At 40.7% G+C, this 20,483-nt stretch overlaps 1 protein-coding gene across 11 annotated transcripts in view; it reads left to right on the top strand.

Moving 5' to 3' along the window:
- Positions 1 to 20,483, top strand: part of LOC107377409 (adhesion G protein-coupled receptor L3) — a 410,636-nt gene that overhangs the window by 35,927 nt on the left and 354,226 nt on the right. For 10 of the 11 annotated variants that reach the window (XM_070547654.1, XM_070547651.1, XM_070547655.1 and 7 more), the window contains exon 2: positions 13,137 to 13,224. The exons of the other annotated variant lie outside the window; for it this stretch is intronic. The gene's annotated coding sequence lies outside the window, so the exon portion shown is untranslated. The remainder of the gene's footprint in view (positions 1 to 13,136; positions 13,225 to 20,483) is intronic. 11 annotated transcript variants of the gene reach the window in all.

Below are 20,483 nucleotides of genomic sequence, written 5' to 3'. Positions count from 1 at the left end.
TTGGAGCTGAAGGATGGTTGTTCAATTTTCTGCATGGATAGCAGTGGTGTCAGCATTGTGTGTGTGTGTGTGTGTGTGTGTGTGTGTGTGTGTGTGTGTGTGTGTGTGTGTGTGTGTTTTTGAAAAGCTCTTGTCAGATGTGCGTTAATGACATACAAACCATACAGCTCATCATATTTCCAGTTACTGACATGTCTTGTTGCATCCTGGTGTGAGATTATGTATCTCGTTGCATCGTCACAGGAATTCCTTTGGTCTGTCTGTTAGCTCTGCACGTGTGCTGTTTTTGAAGGGATGATTTGGTGACGGTGTGCAGGCATGTCTCTCTAGTCAAATTACATGAAAATTGCCAGAGGAAATTTACTCCCCCCCCCCCCCCCCTCCCCAGGTTATTAATTTCAGAGATAACAAAAAGTATTACCAACTCAATGGTCACTTTGTTCAACCTTGTAAAAAGTGGAGCGAGTGCCAAATTGGAAATTAGTCCATCCAGTTGAATTTGATGTTGGAATTTTTTATTTTTTCAGGATATCTGATTGTGAAAGAAAAGAAATACATGATGTTGGAGTGCCGTATATGACTCAGTGTTCCCAAAAGCATTCTAAGTGTTGCCAAATTTGTCATACATAATCTCTTGGCTATTTTTGACCATCCAGCTATGAAGACCCGTTGGTCCACATTAAACTCAATTTTTAGCCTGAGTGGTCAAAGTTATCTGAGCAGAATCTGTCGGCAGTGGAAACCGTTGACGACCTTAATCTGCCCCAGGGTGGTAGACAGCTACCCAGCCCGTTACCGTTGATGCGGTCATAGTTATGTCTTTCTTTGTAGTGGCAGTGAAAGGTTGATGTGCCCCGGGATGACCAGCCCCTCCTCACGGGGGTCCTGTGATTTCTGGGTTGTCTCCTTCCAGGCCTGAATGGGCACATTGTGCTGCTGCCTGCTGCTGCTCTGCAGACTGCTACACACACACACACACACCTGTCAAGCCACGTCCTTGGCGCCTTGGGTGCTGAGACACTCCAGAGGACCCTTGGTCACACACATGATTTTTAAACCACACACACACCCAATTACACACCTTAAACCAGTCAGATGTGAGCAAATAAGCACACGGTTTGGATGACCATGTGTAAGGGCACAGATTTGTATACGCCAAGACATAGACAATTGAATTTCACATAAACACAGTTAGGTTTATTGGAAACACACTCGCTCGTGCCAAGTTTACATTCATTGTGCAGGTTGGCTTTAGAAGCCAGAGAGGGTCAAGTTCCATATTGGTCGGGGAGGGGAGGGCAAGGGCATGAAAGGTTGCTCGGGGTGCACACGCATGCACATGGGAATGGGATTCAGGAGTAAACTACCGGTAATCTGATCCACACGCTCAATCAGTTGCAGATTTCTTCAGTGGAGGAGAACTGTTGGAGGGCATAGTTAGTCACAGACCGCACTAAGAAGGAATATTTTAGCAACTGTTAGGTGATTTTATTGCAGCTGAAGCAGATCTGAAGATTCCACTTTTGTATTTCAGAAGATGTTATGTTAATTTTTTTTCTCACTTTGTAGATCGAACTTTTACCCAGTAAATTAACACAGCATGTGAACGATTAGTAGAGAGGGACAATTAAATCAGCTTCACAAAGCCAAAAGGTAAATATTTATAGGGCTAACTCACTTAAATGTGCTGGTCTCACCTATTTAGATACAATTCAAAATGTCAGTAGACTCTTACACTTTTTTAACTTTATATTGAAACTCATTGATCCCATTAATTAGAAAATAGCTGAAACTCCACTTTGATATTCACATTAAATAACTTGATGTAAAAGTTCTTATCCTTGATGCCTTGCAGCACTCAAGAACATCCTCGTTCTTGGGTATCTCTCTATGGCCTTGTACCTGCAAACCCTCACAGAATATACCTCTTGATGTGGTTTTATCATCAAAGAAAAGGGATAAATAACTGTTTGCACAGGCACTCATTCAGTTTACTGATGAAGGACTTACAATGTGACATTAAGTCCCATCTGTGCTGACTTTTATGTTCTGCTTCAAGGTAGGTCATTGTGTCTGAATGGGTTTGATTGGTTTTTTCAAGCAAATGTACTATTTAGATAGGAAATAATTACTCGATTGATAACAGAAATGCAGGAATTTAATTTGCAGCTTAATTGTGGAAAAAATACCGAAAATGTACCAATTACCAAATGTGTGTCTATAACAGACGTCATTTTGCCAATGTCAGTATGTGTGGAGGTCGTCAATGTGCACCTTTTTAAGATGCTGTATTACAAACCCAATGGGGTGGAGTCATGTGACTTTATGTAGTCACATGACTCCACCCCATCGGGTTTGTTGACAAACAATTATTGAAGGATTTTTGTAAGAACACACTTCTTTTCAACAAAATCTACCACCACCACCACTGCTCCATTTAAAGCTACAATCCAGAGTATTTTTCGTCCAACTTCACCTTTTAGTGGTTCACCTCTAGCCGGCAAACACAGCTAAAACACGTTATTTTACAATGATTATTTTTGTGTTATGTTGTTTATTTATATCTCTATATTTTAAAGCCTTCCTTGTCCAAAGTAGCCACCTCTAGGTACGTCGCCAAATGGTTGCACACGCTCTGTGATTGACAGCTTTACGTGGGCGGATTTGTAACCAATGCTAAACGGTGGCCAGTTCAGATTGTATGGGGCATTACAGGGCGAGGGGTGGGTTTAGCAAAAAACAAAACAAAAAAAAACATCCTGGCATATTACATACATTGTATCATAGTACAGAGTCAGACTATCTCTGAAACGGATTTCTAAAAATAATCATACATATTTCCTGAGAGGAGGAAAACTATGGAGTGTTGCTTTAACTACTGCTGTACGGGTAGATATCGTCCATTTATCGTTATCAAGGTGAACTGCTCAGTCTGTCATATTGATTTGAGGTGATATTGCCGAGCCCTACAGGTGTTGTGCTGCAAAATGCATAGCTTTCTGGAAAATCAATGTGGTGGATAGAAAACTACTTGGCACATTACTGCCACCTAGTGTTTGTGTTACAGTATTACTCCCAGGTGCCATTAGAACATAAACAGCCATTTTTCAAAATGAAATAATTCAAATACATTTAGATTTTTTTCAGACATTCAGGAATCACCACTCCTTTTTACCTCCTCTTACAAAAACCCGAAGCCTTACGATGCGGGGTTCCTTCCTCCCACCCGAGGCATATTTGGACCCTTCTTCAAAGATGTCACCCCGGACGAGACTGTACAGGATTATCAGACTAAAGGAAAAAACACGCCAAGATCCAGATAATGAGGCGTAAATAAAAGATGATTAAAAGAAACGTCAGCAGCAAGGAAACAGACACCGAAATGGTAAACAGGCAGAGAATTAGCGAGACTAGGGAATGAGAGAACGTTACATCATCTTCCTGCAGTTGCCAGCAGCTTCAGTAAATTGTTATTAGCTTCCCTGAATTTAATGTGACCCTTGGGGGTAGGGATGCTGCTCATGCATCGTAAATGCTGCCCCTTGACTTGAGCTGGTACACTTTCCTTCCAAATGAGGAGTTTTTAACTATTTGTCGAGTGATCAAAGCATTGCAGTTTAGTCTGTGTGTCAAATTCTGATGCAGGGATTCAAACCCCCCTCCTTCATATTGAGATTTGAGTCTTTGTCAGACTTCAGCATTTCAGAATTGTAGAGAAGTGCAGTTAGTAGCGGGGCATACCTGAGGGCGTAAACAAAATCTTCATGAGGTTTTTCCCATATAAAACAGCAGCTCATTTGAAAGGTTTTTTTTCCTCTATTCTGTGAGACGGCTGCAGGAAAGGCGAAGAAGTCAGAAGAGCACTGACGAGGATGTGGGTTTCTCACGACTTGTAAAAAGACGCCGCCGTCTCAAAACATTTTCTGTTCATTAGCCATATCTGACTCGCCTCTGGCCTGGACATGAACATGCCAACTTGTCAGCTACGGTGTCACAACCACAGGGTCATTTAATTTCGAGCCCCGCTCTGCCGATTAGAGCTTTTGTTGTGAAGGGCTGCAGCTACTGTAATGCAGGTGTTTGGGTCAGCGATGGCACAATAGCTTAGTTACTCTCGCTGACTTCCTTACTATTGCCTCTCCCTCTCATTTTCAGAACATTTTCCACTCGGCTGATAAAATAAGCCACTCTTTGATGAGCTTTCAGCGAGCCATGGTGCTGTGCCTCAGTAAATGCTTTTATAAAGACACACCACAGGCTGTCAACTTGCATCAGTCATACAGCGGCGGCGGCCGGCCGCTGCTCCCTCATACAGCATGTTCTTTTGTCTCCCGATTGCCGGTTACTTTGACGCAGGAGCATGAATTTCATTTAGCTTTATTTCAGGAACACTCGACTTTTCATCTGGAGGTGGAAGTGTTGCTGGCCTTCATCTGTTCATGTTTAGTTTGCATGCATGAGTACTTTTCTTTGTGATTTGTTGTGAAGACAGTAAAACAGCCCGGGGCAGAGGTAACCAACAGCTGCAAAGCCAACACAGCTTGTAGAGAAGCAGATGGTGAGTGCAGCCTGTCTGAAGACCCAGAGCTCATTTTCCATTTAGTCTTGTGTTCGTCACAAATAACTTTGGAGTCGTCTTCAGTTGCGTTTTTCTCTCCCGGCTGATACCGTTTATTTCAAATACAAAAACAGCCACATGAAACATTCAAAGAACTCATTGCTCCCTTTTATTTAAATATAGTATGCTATTTTTATTGTGAAAAACAAAAGTACTAAAGCAGACCGATTCTGGAAATCAAATCATGAACAATAATTTTGACGAGTGTTGAAATTACGATTGTTCAATGTGAATACTTAGCTGGGTCACGTGTTGAATTTATTTCCCCGCTAGATAAAAAACACGTAGTGACTAGTTCGTTATACTTATTGATTTAAAGTAAAATGGACTAAAACTATGTGTACGTTTGTATCTTGCACTATAATGATTCATTCTGTTTAACTTAGTCCTGTTAGGATTATTCCACAAACTTGGGGCTTAAGTAAAAAATTTTAAAAATTATAATTTTTTGTTTACAGGAAATATTTTAATGGTTAATTGTATTGATTTTTCTGTTATCTAATCTACAGTCAATTGTGGGCCCATGTTAGGGTTAGGGTTAGGCATGAACAGACAGTGTTGCTATAAAGGCAGAGAATAGCTGTTATGGAAGCAAGCAGGGAGTCGATGTAAGTAATTGTGGTAACCCTTTATAATAAGGGTCTCTTTAGTAATGCTACTTAGTGCATTGTTAAGCATTAAAACAAGGGCACCTTTATTCATCTTCCCTGTACTGTTAACTATTAAGTGTCCTTAAGGTTAGGACAAAGACCCCGGGGGGTGGGGGTGCTGCTGCTGTTTATTAATGCATCACATAAGCATTTGTTAATACTTTATTAAAGAGTTTCTTAATGCTTAATAATGTACTAAGTTATGTTAATAAAGGCACCCTTATTTTAAAGTAAATGGTAAAATGGCGTGTATTTGTATAGGGCCTTCTTAGGGTCCTAAAACCTCCCACATATTCACACGCTGGTGATGATGAGCTACGATGTAGCCACAGCTGCCCTGGGGCGCACTGACAGAGGTGAGGCCTGCCGAGCCATGACCAGCAAGCTGGTCAGAGCCGGGATCGAACTTGCAACATTTCGGTTACTGCACAACTCGCTCTTCCTTCTGAGCTACTTCTGTCCCCATTTGTTTCCATAATTTTTTTTCCAGAGCATACCACATAATGTGTAGGGACCATGACTAAAACAAAAAAAGTTATTACAAAATGTAACTGTTTTTTTTATTATTTTTTTTTATGTTTGTTGTACACCTCCAGTGTATTTTGCCCTTATTCTGCTGGCTCGACCTCACAAGACACACGAGTTCAGACTTCAGAAGGACTAGAAGTGTGCATCACTTGGTTCGAAAACCAAAACAATAACATTGATGCAAAAATTGGAAAAAGATTAAACCCTTTGTTTAACATCTGTTTACAATTTAAACTCAAACTTACCAGCTCAATCAACTTTTCATTTTAACTTGTAGATTTTTTGGGGTATTTCTCAGTTACCAGGACACTTTATTGTTGCTAAAACGAACAGCTACAAGATTATAAAAGTTGTGAAAAATGTAACTATTTATGAAAGTGCTAGTAAAAGTATCCTCGACTCAGAAAGCCAAAAATAAAATCTTCCATCTTCTATTAAAATAAAATAAAAATAAAAACATTTTTATAGCCAGCATTGCAGTCAGAAGTGGTCAGAACGGTCCTCTGCAGCACAAATCAAACACAAACTCAGTAATATCCTCCACACTGACTGCAACCACAATGAATCACATTTGGAGTGTGAAATCAAATTTGGGTGTAAGTTCATGGTGGCGAATGCTGAAAAAGTCATGCTATGTTTCATCACTTTATAATTTAGAACGCATTCCTTTCAACAAGGGAACTGCAAACTTGAGGAGAGTGGATAACGTGACAAAGAAAAGTGCCAATTTTCTGTGCGTTAGTGTTGCTGTTTGTGCATTTCTGCAAAGAACAGATGTTCAGTGTGAGCTTCTAATGGTTTTGGTGAAATTCTTTTGGCAATCCAAGAAAATTTTTTTGCCTCGCTGCCTGTTTTATGTGGTTGAATATCTTTAGCAGGCAGTGAAAAGTTAATGACATGATGTAAAATTAATCCCACTCTCGGCTTAGTCTTATAATGGAATCTTATCCGGACTGCACTTAACATGCAGACCTTTTTCCTCCTGTAATTTGAAATGGCCTTTACAAGGACTCTTTAAATGAAAAACTCTAAAATCCTAGGGACACGCAAACAGCTTTTTTATGGTTTCTATAAACGACCAGGAGAAAAGCCTTTTGTTTTAATAAAGTCACCTCAAAAAGTATGGCTAAGTTTTACTGCACTGACCTGTTTGTGATTATATTTTTCTATACTTTTCAAATAAATTTTGTACAAGGGATATCAATGTATAGCACTCGATTTTATTCAGATTATTGTAGAATCTAAAAGGTGCCCAAAGACATCCCATACTTTCTTGTTACGTATTAGAAGTCAATCCCTATGGGGTTCCAATGGTCAGTACCAATACCAGTCTTTAGAAGTCCAGACTTTTACATAGAAGCAACATTTTTGTTTGTTTGTTGTCGTCTGCTGAAAGGTTATGGGTTGGGCGATATTGTTTTAACTGTCTGCATATGTGTTCATTATATCTCTTGAATAACTTGATGAATTTTAATGAAATTCTTAGAAAGTTATTACTGGATGTACATCTACAATTGGATGGTAAATGGCCTGTATTTCATACAGCACCTTCTAGAGTCCTGGAACCCCCCAAGGCACTTTACAACACAATCAGTCATTCGCACATTCACACGCTGGTGGGGATGAGCTACAATGTAGCCACAGCTGCCCTGGGGCGCACTGACAGAGGCGAGGCTGTCGAGCACTGGCGTCACCGGTCCCTTCGACCACCACCAGCTGGCAATGGGGGTTAAGTGTCTTGCCCAAGGACACAACGACAGTGACAGACTGAGCGGGGCTCCAACCTGCAACCGTCCAATTATGGAGCGAGCACTTAACTCCTGAGCCACCATCGCCCCAAAAACTTTTAGAGTCTGCCTGATTCAAGATGGCCACCTTTAGCCTTGATTGTTTGATTGATTATGGGATGCGAATATATAAATGGGTTGGTCATTCACACAGCAATCAACTACAATATGAAGAAGTAATAAAAGAAAATTTGGTTAATTAAAAAATATTACAGACTTTGAAGTCATTCTCTCAGATTTTGAAAATCTATTCATTTTCTTTGGTAGATACTGTAACACATTTCTACTTTTGAGATGAGCAAAATAAATTTGGTCAGTTTCCTTTGGGGTGCCCAAGAATCATCCCCATTTACAAAAGGCACGATAATTGTGGTAAGTTCTGTTTAATTGACTCAATGATTTAGTGCCACGTGTAACCAAACAATGCCACCATTGAATGTGCCTGCCTGTTAAGCAGCTTAGCTCGCACAATATGTGCTAATTACAAAATCTTAATAATAGCCCCACTTAATCAGCTTACTGATCGATTGGTCTACATCGGTTACATATTATTAAACTTCTAATTCTGCAGTATGAATGTTTCTTTTAGGAGGAACTAGTTTTCTCAACCCTAGAAAAATGTAATTGGTCAAGAATGAATGAATCTACATGCATAATTATGCTAAAATCATCTTTAAAAACAGATGTTTTATTTGGGATACCATAAGAACATATTGTAAAGTTCTAGAATACAACTTCAAATTGTGCAACTGATGCAGAGATCTTTAGTGTAATCTTGATGGTCGTATTCTCTATTTCATCCCTGCTGTATCGTAATGTAAAGCTCACATCTGATGACTAGTTTGGGACACAGAACTGGAGGAGAATTCTCAGATCTTGCAAACGCTTGCATACAATACTTTTGTGAGAATTTGAGTGTTTGATCAGGTTATACCGAGCATAGGAAAAACAAATTACAGAACAGCAATGTGGTTGTCATGTTAAATTTCTTGTTGCGCTTGGGTGCAACCCTAACCCTACTCTTCTCAAAGTTGTACCTCCTCTCTTACTCTTTGCAAATTAACGACAGAGGTTTAAGTCACCTGCAGCATCGTTGAAGCTGTTCGTAGAAAAAATTGGTTCAAGATCCCCAGCCACACAAGAGCAAGGCCCCGCAAATTGAGAATCCTCAGAAATGTTTAGAAATTCCATGGCAATTGTGGTTTGCAATTTGCCATCAACAATTGCAGCCCACTGAGACACTGGCTTAAGGTCTCAGTTTTGATTGAACATGGAAGATCTGGAGACTTTTTTTTTCTTCAAACTGAGAGTTTACAGATCGGCAGATAAGGGGCCACTCATTCGAACAACCCTTTGTTGTAAATCTTGGAATTAATAGGCAGCATTCCCAAATGGTGTCATCCTGGGTCGTCCATGCTTACTACTTAAGTGCTTTTGCATAAATTTGGAATGAATGTCATGCAAGTAATTGTACAAGATTGCTTTGGGGGGCCTGAAATTGTCTGGTATATGTTTCTCTGGTCCAAATCTCTTTGAAGACATCTTGGAAGCCTCACTCCCCAACCATCGCCAGTACTTCAACAGCAATAATTACAAGAGAACAGTAAAATTGGCTAGGAAACAGTCGGCAAGGAAGACCAGGCAGGGGAGGGAGGAGGTAGATGTGTGAAAGTAAACATTTGTGCTGTTAGTACAACTGCTGCAGCATGTGAAAGCACCTAATAAATGTTAACTATGGCCCATTATACTGTCCAGAATATGACTTTATTTTCTTTCTGTGTGACAGTTTATAGTTGGAATTGTTGCAATATTGTGTGAGCGTGTTTCCTCTCCAAACACTTGCAGGCCTGCTAAATAACTGGCAGATGCTCTGTTGACCAAACCAGTTTCAGTATTTTCAGCCGAGTTGACCTATAGCATCTGCAATTGCTGCCAAAGTCTTACATTCGATCAAACATAATGAAGGGCAGATTTGATGAAGCGCGGCTCTGGCAACTTGTTTGGTTGGCCATTGGGTACAGATGATATTTAGAAATTTGGCACAATTTCTTTCATAGCATCTTGGCTATTTTCTGCTGTTTTGGATGTGTGACTCATGAGGTTTCAGTACAAATTATGGACAAATTTAAAAATTCCATCCAATGTTTTTTAAACCTGTCTTGACATGCTGGGTGCTGGAGTAAGGTGGAGGTAAAATAACGTCCTTTTAATTTTCTCTAAGCCCATATCTAAATAATTAGCATAGTAAATACCATTCTACCAACAAATCCTTTTAATTTTAGCTTATTATTCAACACCATAACCTGCTGTAGACCCTTCAATTACAGAAGCTTTGGTGCTCATCCGTTTTCTGATTGCATGTGAGATTTGATTATAAATCATGTAAAGGAGGTTTGCATCATAATAACACGGGGATGTGTTTTAGCGGTAAAAGGTGATGAAGAAATAATCTTTTAGTGCCCGTGAATACAGTTTACCTCCTTGTGCTTCATTAATTCAGCGGTAATTAAACTTAGCCAGTGTCAGCTCGGCAGAGGTATGTGTTTTATATGAAAAAAGTGACACGAGGAGAGAGAGCGGCATGTTCAAAAGATGGATTGATACTAGGGCTAAGAGGCAAGGAAGGGGGGGGGGACGAGACAGCGCAAGAGGTGACTGGGGGAGGCAGTCATCAAAATGCTAATGTTGTATGGGATATTTACTGCAGAGTCCTAATGCAGTTTAAAACAGCCTCTTTGTCCTGTAGCCCATCACCGAGCCCCTGTTGGGTCCTAATAAATCAGCCATTAAAAGCTGATGTGACCTGAATAGCACTTCAAACGGCGTGCTCTTGCAAGCAATGTGAGCGCCAGAAAATGACTGAAAAATTTATGAAGATCTCCTTTAATAATGGTTGACCCAGAAGAAATCAAAATAAAGATGTCTTCTGTGATGTGGCTATAAAGCAGTAACAATTATGATACTGAAAGGTGATTATACTCAGTGTTTTTTAGACAAGTGGGCACACCTCAGAGGCCTTCCAAGGTTGGCTGGAAGACAGCTTTAGCTGAAATTGAAGGCTTGTGCGGCTGGACTCTTAAAACCTGGCCCTTAACATATGTTTTATTTAAACACCTGAGACATTCATCCAAATGCCTGGTATTCCTACAAGAAATGAAAATCAGCCACTGCCTTTAATGCAAGTTTTAACCAGAGGTCAAATCTCAAAAAAACAACTTACTGTGTATCGTGATTGACTCTTGACTAATTCCACACCAACGTTTATTTTATTATCTGTCAAAAACCGAATTGTTGCCTTAGGCCGACTGAATGCACGTAAACCCTAGTCCGGCTGAAGTTTAACCAAACTGGACTACTCCTACTGGAGCTAAGGTATATAGATAATGTGGTTAACAAGCCAAACTTCTCTGCATGTAAACTACATCCTAGCTTAGCCAAGCTATGACCAGCCTGGGCACTCCACGGAAGCAGACTTCTGATGACATCAGCATCACAATGTAACGCCATCCAACAATACAGTATGTACCAAATAAGCTGCTGCGTTGTTGTCCATTTCTTTGGTAGTTTTGCATATCCTGTTTTAAGTCTGTCTGCTTCACTCCTGCCAGCGTTTGTTTACTCTTTGTGTTGCTATTGGCTGACTGACACAAATGGGCGCATGTCGCCATCTACCGTAGCGAAGTCGAACGCACTTCATTAAATAATTCCGTTTTGTATTAGACATGCGAACTAGGATAAAGTTTCCCTCTCTGGTTAAGGTATTAGCTTGATTATTGCTTTAGCTCGACCTAGATGTGCATGTAGCCACACTAACTGAGTTAGTCATTTATTTCTCAAACTTCTTTCCATATACAAGAGTGATAAATTTTTTTTTATGAATATTATCCAGTGGTCATTTTTTGTTTGAAAAGAAAAAGTAGCATTAGGTATTGCTTTCTTTTATGGCTGTATTGAAGGCTGTATGGTGGCAAAATTTGATTGGAAGCACCCTTGCCTTGGAGTGAGATGGTCATAGGATTAAATCTCAGCTGCAGTCTTTTTACGTGGAGTTAGCATGCTTTCCCCGTGCATGTTGTCTGCTTTCTACAGACACTCTGGTTTCCTCCCATAGCCAAAAATGTAATCCCTGCCTTACACTGGAAGCAACAGCGACGTGAAACGGCAGCAGAACATCACTACTTCTAAGTAGTCTATGTGGCTAATCAAACCAGCCATAATGTGGACATTTGGTGCGTCTCAGAAGCAGCGTACTGCGCCACTTAGGGTAGCATCGAGTTCTATTTTAGCCACAAACCACTCCAATTTCCACACTTAACATAGGGCTAGACAGGAATTCACATTAGGTTTCAGTGTAAAACCCCAGTTAATTTTCAAAATAAAAAAACTATTGCAGCAGTACAATTTCATATCTATGTAGATTACGTCAATGCATGTGACCTAACGGCTAATTTTCTCCCAGCATCATACCATAAGAACAGCAGTTTGCTTTTCATGACTTTAAACATAATATATAACATCAGTCATTTCAAATGGGATTTCCTTCTTTTTGGTTTAATGGCGGATGATGTAAACAAACCGTGAACGTTGAAGTCCCAAGACCAGGGTTTCCCCCAGTGCCTTATAAGCCTGGCAGCTGCCAGGCTTTGCTTGGCCACCTGCCAGGCTAAGCGTCATGCCCCGCCCCCCTCCCCGACCTTACCGTGTCCACTGACACGAACGGCACAACGAAACTAGAGCCCTCCATCAGCTGATACTGGTGAGAAACAGCAGCGGAACGTGTGCAACCCCCCCCCCCCCCCGCTCTCACGGAGGAGCGCTGCGTGACGGAGAGTGGGGGAAACCCTGCAAGAAATTTTGTGATCTCGCAAGGAGTGTGGCAGAGAAGCCACTCTGTGGCTGAGATCCTCCTGGTGTGTACTGCACTGCAGCAGATGTCGCGAGTAAATCATTCTGCTGCCTTTCTGCTCCTCTGATGTTTCCGGTGTGAAGTAGAGGCAAGACTGATTTGTTTGAATTATGTGAATGGTTTTTTGCCAATATTTGGCCCAAAAGACCTGTCCAGGGTGTCTCTTGCCTCTCGCCAAATGGCCGCTGAAGATTGACACTAGCTTCCCGGTGACCTTACAAATGAGAGTTGGTATAGAAAATGAGTGAAAGTGCTGTAATACAAATGATCTTGAATCTGTCATCTCTGTGATTCTTACTTAACACAAAAGAGCTACATTTGTTTTAACACCCATTCACCATGTGATTATAATTTATTGGCGTCAGGTTTAGAGGCAAACTAAAAGTTAAAAAACACAGCTAAACAGAACATTGGTGATGTAAGGGATTGTGACATCATTCTTTACTCAGAATTTCTTTACTTTCTAAATTCTTTCAATTTTATTTTATTTTTTACCAAAGACAGCATTTACATGAAAGTGCAAACACAGCAGAAAAGATTTGTTTTGAGAGCGATCCGTGTTTGTTGGTGTTTGATGAAGCCTTGCTGATGGAAGATTATCCCGCTGGGTTTCTCTAACCTCTTTCTTTTTCTCCGTTTGCTTTCAGGACGGAACATGCCTTTATTACCAGAAATGTGATTCACTGGGATTTGTAATCAGCAGCACTCAAGAGCCTCACTCCTGCTCCCGTCGAGGTATTGGACGGCTTTTCAAACAGAGCTGAAAATGTTTGATTACGAGTCATGAATGCTCAACACATCTCAGATTATACATAGAATGGGAGGGGGAGGGGGCTCACCATCAACCCTTCCATCCCAGCTCCTTGAAAATGCCCCCGTAATGAAGAGCATTCATGTGAGCCCATTGGGCTTGTTCCTTGCGTTCAATGGGATGTTTGCTGAGATGATTTATGATAGGTGCTTATCTTCGTATGCAAATCCATGGGACACCTCCCGAAGCCTTTAATTTCTGTGACAGCAACAAGAAAAGCTGTAGTTATTTATTTATTTGTGCATATGTTTTTTTTTATCAGCTGAGCATGTTTGGATCTCAGCCCCTCATGCAAATTATGTTTTTGGTGTAATCATGCAAAAGCACAGCTGGCTTCCGTTTCTCCACGCCTCCGCCCCCTCAACCCTCGGCCCACCATCTTCAACCAGCGAAACCTTTACGCCAATCTCTCTCTCTCTCTCTCTCTCTCTCTCTCTCTCTCTCTCTCTCTCTCTCTCTCTCTGTCCGTCGTCTGTCTCATTCAGTTGTCGTCCGGTCGTCACACTCCCACTCTCACTTTCCTCCCAATCGGATAGATCCAGTTCTTCATGCTGGATGGAATTCAATTAGGGAGATTGTTTACACTCCCAAGTCTACTGGGTTGGGTTTGCCTGATACACCCTCCTCCCGTTCAAATCCTCTTCACAGCTTCCTATTCCTTAGTCAAACACCTACACACACAAACACGCTCTGCATTCATTTGTTTTACCAACTTTTCTTGCAGCGTTTGCATATTTCTTTAAGATTCTTACCCTGTTTTACATTATTTTTGAGCCTCTTTTCATTTTTTTATCCTTTAGGACAAGATTAAGGTTTGAAAAGAACCACTGGGGTAAAATGTGTCATATCACATTTTTTGATAAGTCCACAGGGCCTCTCATCCTATTTGAGCTTGCCTCTGGAGAATCACCGGTATACAAGTTTTCCGGGGGGAATAATTGGAAATGATATTTTGATGTTGTATGCACCTTGCAGGATGCTTCTATGTTAACTTTTAATTTGGTTGTTTGCAACGTAGGAGTAATGGATGCATTAGTCCCAAGGTGAAAATAGAATTCAATGGAGATTTGAATAATTCAAAGAGAAGCTTCTTTGTGCTTTTTTTGATTTTAGATGAAAATCCAGTGCAGACTTAATGGCCTTAATTACAGTGTAGAAACACATTTCACTGACTTGTCCTGCAACCTGCTGCTTTCCTTCAGTTGTCAAGCTGTGTGACTCAGAAATCAGATACGGCATTAGTGCTGAATGCTGTCAAATTCATTAAAATCCTAGAAAAATGAATGGTCTAATGCACTCTTGACGCCGAATTACAACTTCATTTGAGATGCCTTATTTTGTCGGATTTATGGTCACTTTTGGTTTGGTTTACATCCATAGCATCTTTTATTTTTGGATAGTAAATGGGGAGATTACACTTGATATTTAGAGCTGTGTTTTTTTTCTGTTATGATATTTTGCCATTTACAATTTTCAGAGAAAGATAATCTGAGTAAGACAAGCTGGTCCAGTGAGAAAGTTCTTGACTCATAAATGTAATAAATGGTTTCAAACACCCTCAGTGGAAGCAGCAAAATCAAGTGTTATTGTTAAATGGTAATGAGTTTCACATTCCAGTGCAGATTTGTTTCAATGTGGCTTATTTGGAGAGTTTTCCTTGCCTGGCAAGCCATCCTATATATGTGAGTCTGTCCACAAGCCAGAGACAGATCTCAGTCATGGGGCAGAATCTACGGTCGACTTTCAAAATGTCTCCACATGCTATTGGACAACGAACAACGTGACAATACGACTGCTACAGATGCCAGTCAGTAGGGCAGTCCTCCATACACTGTTGAAGAAGGTGCAAATACATCATTTTGTACCAAACAAAGGACCTATGTACCACTATCTGTATCTGTTCAGCCATCTAAATTATCTGTATCTGTACTCGAAGTGGGCGTGGCCTAACCTGTAAGTGGGTGTGGTTTATACGGAAGGGGGTGTAATTTACGTCAATACATTATTTTAAGTCTAAAATTGATATGGATTGATCAGAAGTTGCTATGTGTATTGTTTGTTTGAAAACTATTTACAGAGCAGCCTCAGAACTGAGATTAAGTATTTTTGATCACAATTGTAAAGGAACTATTACAAAACCAGATTTTCAGTAAAATCAGAACATTATTATGTAAGTGCATGAATTAATACATCTGAACTCATGCAGTAGGAACAAGGAAATATGAAATGCTAGAACCAGACACAGCTTTTTTTTATTTGATTATTTAAAGCTTCTTTCTGGAGTATTTCTCTTATCCGATAGCACCATCTAGTGGCTGACAAGCATATCACATAAAAACTCTGTTCCTCTGTGTGTTTAAGATCACGGCTTCACGTTTCTGTTCATAAATGTGCTCCTGTAGCCGACAAATGGAGCTAAAAATGTTGTTTTACGAGTATTATTCTCATGTCATGTTGTGTTCTCATATATTTATATTTTAGAGACTTACCTGTCCGTGAAACGTTCATCAACTCTGCATTAACCGAGGTATTCCTTATATTTGGAGCATGGGAGCGGTGGTCTAATGCTATTCTAGTTCCGGTCGGCGCTCAGTTTCCTATTACACTGAGCTCTGCGCAGGGGCGTGCTTAGCAAAAAAAAAAAAAAAAAAAAAAGACGTATTGCTTACATTTTATCACAGTACATGATGAGACAATCGCTTTTACGGATTTCTTAAAAATCATACATCATTTCTGAAAGGGGAAAACTCCGGAAAGCAGCTTTAAATTATGAATAATTTGATTCAGTCTCAGCTGAAGTACCCTCTGCATCACTCACTGTATGAGAGAGAGAGAGAGAGAGAGAGAGAGAGAGAGAGAGAGAGAGAGAGAGAGAGAGAGAGAGAGAGAGAGAGAGAGAGAGAGAGAGAGAGAGAGAGAGAGAGAGAGAGAGAGAGAGCGTGCACAAGCCATTTTCAGCTCTGTCTTGTCAAATGCACCACGTACGTTACGAAAAAAGTAACTTTAAATATTAAACTGAAAAAGAGTCGAGCTGAAGAAAACCTAGGGAGTACTGAAGAAACGCAAGCAACAGTGAAACAAGCAAAGAGAGATCCATTACTGTGTGTGTGTGTGTGTTCGTGGATGGGCCGGACGGACTGAGCTACCGGCTGCAGAGTTTTGTGTGTAGGGAGGGGCGGGCGCTTGATGTGACTGGCCAATCACAGAGCGTGAAGACAGTCAGTTACCCAATGAGGATTTTCCTTCAGCACGATTACAGATATTTACGAGTGTTACTCGTTTCGTCAAAAATACTTTATCCGTACCGGATACTCGTATAAAATGAGTAACCGGCTCATCCCTACTACGGTATGTACCTCTATCTGCTCTTGACTCAAAGAAAAGCCCAGGTCTAAATAGTTAAAAGTTTTAAACAAGCCAACACCATCTTTGTATTTCCACTAAGTCACATCGTCCTGCACTCCACACTGGTAGAGTGCTGTGATTGGCAAGGTACAAGACTATATGGGCCTGCTGGAGCATTCCTGGACCAACATGCAGAGAAAAATTATTTTGCTTTTGCTGTGTTCTGTCTAGATTTCTAGGCTAAAGTTTTCCAGCATGACGCAGCATGTTTAAGATCAAAAGTCACATATTCTTCTTCAGGATATTTTGCTGGACAGCAGAATTCATGGTTCTATCGGTTACAGCAAGTAGTCCAGGTCTTGTAGCATCAAACTAGTCCCAGACCATCACACTATCACCACCATGTTTAGGGAGAATACTTTCCCATAACATTGTAAACCTGCAAATGTTAATTTCAGCCTTGTTTGATGGTGTGAATCCTCGTGAACAACACTTTGCATAACCAGTATGGTTTTCCTTAGTACTACCCATTCAGGTTAGTCTGACCATAATGGCCTGTGACATCGGCCCCTCCAACATTTGGCTCTGTTATCTTAAAGCCCTGCATTTGTTTGCATAGTGTGATCCATCCCAGACCACTCCAAATAATGCAAAGCAGGTCATTTGAATAGAAAGGCAGCGTATTGCTTTTGGCCTGTGTCAGCAGTGCTCTTGGATTTGAGTGTTGCCTACAACTAGTTGACTTTGCACATCATTGTTGGTGTGTTACTCAGGCAACTAGGTGCTGCTCAGAAAGCAGTCAGTCTCAGGGATACCAGGCAGTGTGTTGAAACCCCCTAAATGACCAAATTATTTAAAAGGCACACATTGCTTAATGCCGTTTATGGCTGATAATGACAAATAAGTTGACCTTCTACGGTGATGGCTGTTGTCTAGGCAACGGGAACCTGCTTAAAAAATGTATTTGCTCAGATGCGTTTGTGGTGATTTTCTCTAACAAACAGGAAGGTGATGTGCGAACCCTCCTCTGGCTGTGTGTCACTTAATCTAGATATTTATGTGCTACATTTTCCAAACGGTGTGATCGATATTGATTTTATTCGAGAGCAAATTCACACGTATAGATTTATGGCTTTTTATCCACTGCTGCTTTTTTTAAATAAAGAAAATAGACATGCATCACAGCTCTTCAGGAAGATCGAGGTACTGCAACCTTAATTATTTAGAAAGTTGTTTATCTCTTTCTACCTATTGTTTTAAAGGAAGTGCAGTATTTACGTGTGCTTGTGGTCATACTCAGTCGCCGAGACATGTGCATTTTGTGCATATTTCTCTTCCACATGTATTCCCGGGCCATCATTTGATCCACATTATTGTGATAAAATAGTGATTTTGTATTTTCTGCTTGCATCCTAGCATTTTCTAATTTCACCAAGGGGTAGAAGCATATCTGAGCAAAGCAGGTTTTACACTTACCAAACAGCTATACAAATCAATAGTTCAGCTGGAGTTAATTAAAAAATTAAGAGGGTTAACGAATACACCACTCAGCCATATCATTATGACCACCACCAAGTGAAGTGACAGACTTTGATTAAATTGCAGCTATAGATGACACTTAGGTGTATTATTACTCATTGTAGATTCAATGTGTATGTTTTTTGAGCTGATGTGTTTAAGTTGATGTGAAGGTTCATGCATTCATGAGAAAATTGCATCATATACGCTTTGTTTATCCCTTTTCAAAACTAAAGCATGTTTGAATAGATTTGAATGAAATTTCATTCCAGTTTTGCACTATTTTGTAGCAGGTCCTATTGAGCATTTGGTGACACTGATTTAGTTGCTACCAGGGGATTGGTCAGTGTAGATGGTGAACTTATTCATAGTAGTCTATGCTAAAGTTTCTTCTGAGAATCACTAAAACAGGCGCGGGGAACCCTGGTCCTCGAGGGCCGGTATCCTGCATGTCTTTGCTTCAACACTTCTGATTCGGTGGTTTATTCACCTGTTCAGCAGCTCACCAGGCTCCGCAGAAGCCTGTTAATCACCTGCTGATTGAAATCAGGTGTGTTGAACAGGGTTGAAACTAAAATATGCTGGATACCGGCCCTTGATGGACCAGGGTTTCCCAACCCTGCACTAAAGGAACTTAAGGGACCACCAATGAAACGCGCACCAGACTTTAAAGGAAGACAAGGCAGTTCTGGCTTGCTTTTAGCACCCCCTAGTGTTCATTTAGTAGAACCAAAAGCAAAACTTATCTCCTCGCTGTGCGTTCGTCATTTTAACATCTTAAACCAACAGCTGAAATGTCTCCCCAGCTTTCATTAGTTTCTACAGGATTCATCACTAAATTAAACAAATCAGCTGTGTTCATGATCAAAAACATGCAGGAAACGTGCTGGAAGCAGACTGCAGCGCCAGGTATGTCAGCTCAGTTTTTTCTAAGTCCCAACAGACCGGATCGGCACGCTTAAGTTCCATTTGCCGTATTCTGACCACAGGGGGCGATAGGAGCTGGGTGGCATTTCATTAACCATGTACAGGGTAATTTTAGCCCATAATGGTTCAGGAAAATTTTTAAAATTATGGAAAAAGTTGCAAAGTATCCTTTTAAGAACCATGGATGACAGGACCATCCTGCTTCACTAGATTGTCAACACATTCTAATCCTTCACAACCATTTCACCCACGCCATGTGACAAAATCACTCAACATATCCGTCTCTGACTGTTTACGACATGTCAAAGGCATGATTCCCAACATGTGGTTAGTGAATGCATGTACCCCTTTCAAAAGTATTGAAGGACATTTGATGATGGAGCAGAATTGATGAAATGTTCGTCTTTGAAACTCCTTAAACTAAACATTAGGACTATCTTCTTCTAGATATTGCTGGTAGAGCTGTATCCTTAGTGTCTAAAATCATCTAAGAAATAAAATCCCTTTTTACTCCATTCCAATTTATCACCTTTATATAGAAGCACACATTGTTACTTCCAGTCACACCCACACCTCCCAGCTAGGGCCATACAGGTGAGAGTTACACCTGCTTTGATTGGTAGAGGTAACAGCTCCCCAGTTTGACAGAGGCATGGATACATTTTGATGGACCTATTTCGGTATGGGAAGGGGTTTGTGGGATGTTAGTGTGAGTGTCTTGCCATGTGGCTGGCTGCTCTCCTGACAGCTTTGGTGTCTTAATGAAACAACACCCTTGACAGTAAACTCACAGTGCAGGCTCAGAGGCTTTTCTCCGTCATCCTCTGTCAACTCTTCCTCTGCTGTTTTTCCCAATGTGCTCGTCTGTTGGCCCTCTTTTCCTACTGTGACCAAGAGAGCAGCAATTATTTTCAAGCGTGGCTGTTTGAAAGTCATCTAACACGACCAAAATAATCCAAGTTAACAGGTGGCGCTAATTTTAAAGACCATAATGAAATCTGGCCTAATTAGTTTTGATGGCAGATTCCAAACCCAAAGAAATTTTGACCACCTTGAAAGCATTAATATATATTTTTTTAACTCTTTAGCTTTCATTGTATCCCGTGAACTTTTGCTGCACCCTGTCCAAAAGCCTAAGCTACGGGAAGGTGTTCAGGTCTAATCAGCTCTGTTTGATGTGTGGAGGCAGCAAGCTTTACGGAAGGAGCCAAGATCTCTTAGGACATTAGGGAGGGAAGAGCGGGAGGACAGGAAGAGATTACTTTTTTCCCTTTTATAGAGGATCACTCCATCTTGTCCTTTTTAGCTCAATCATTAGCTCTTGGTCCCCACTGGAGGGAAATTAGCTCGTTTTGTCTCCTGCTAAGGGGACTTCCTGCTTCCTGGCAAAAAG

The sequence above is a fragment of the Nothobranchius furzeri genome, chromosome 2 (genome assembly GCF_043380555.1).
Source record: "Nothobranchius furzeri strain GRZ-AD chromosome 2, NfurGRZ-RIMD1, whole genome shotgun sequence".
NCBI classification, from domain to species: Eukaryota; Metazoa; Chordata; class Actinopteri; order Cyprinodontiformes; family Nothobranchiidae; genus Nothobranchius; species Nothobranchius furzeri.
The sequence above is the reverse complement of the archived record's forward strand: the minus strand, read 5'-3'. Positions and strand labels throughout refer to the sequence as shown.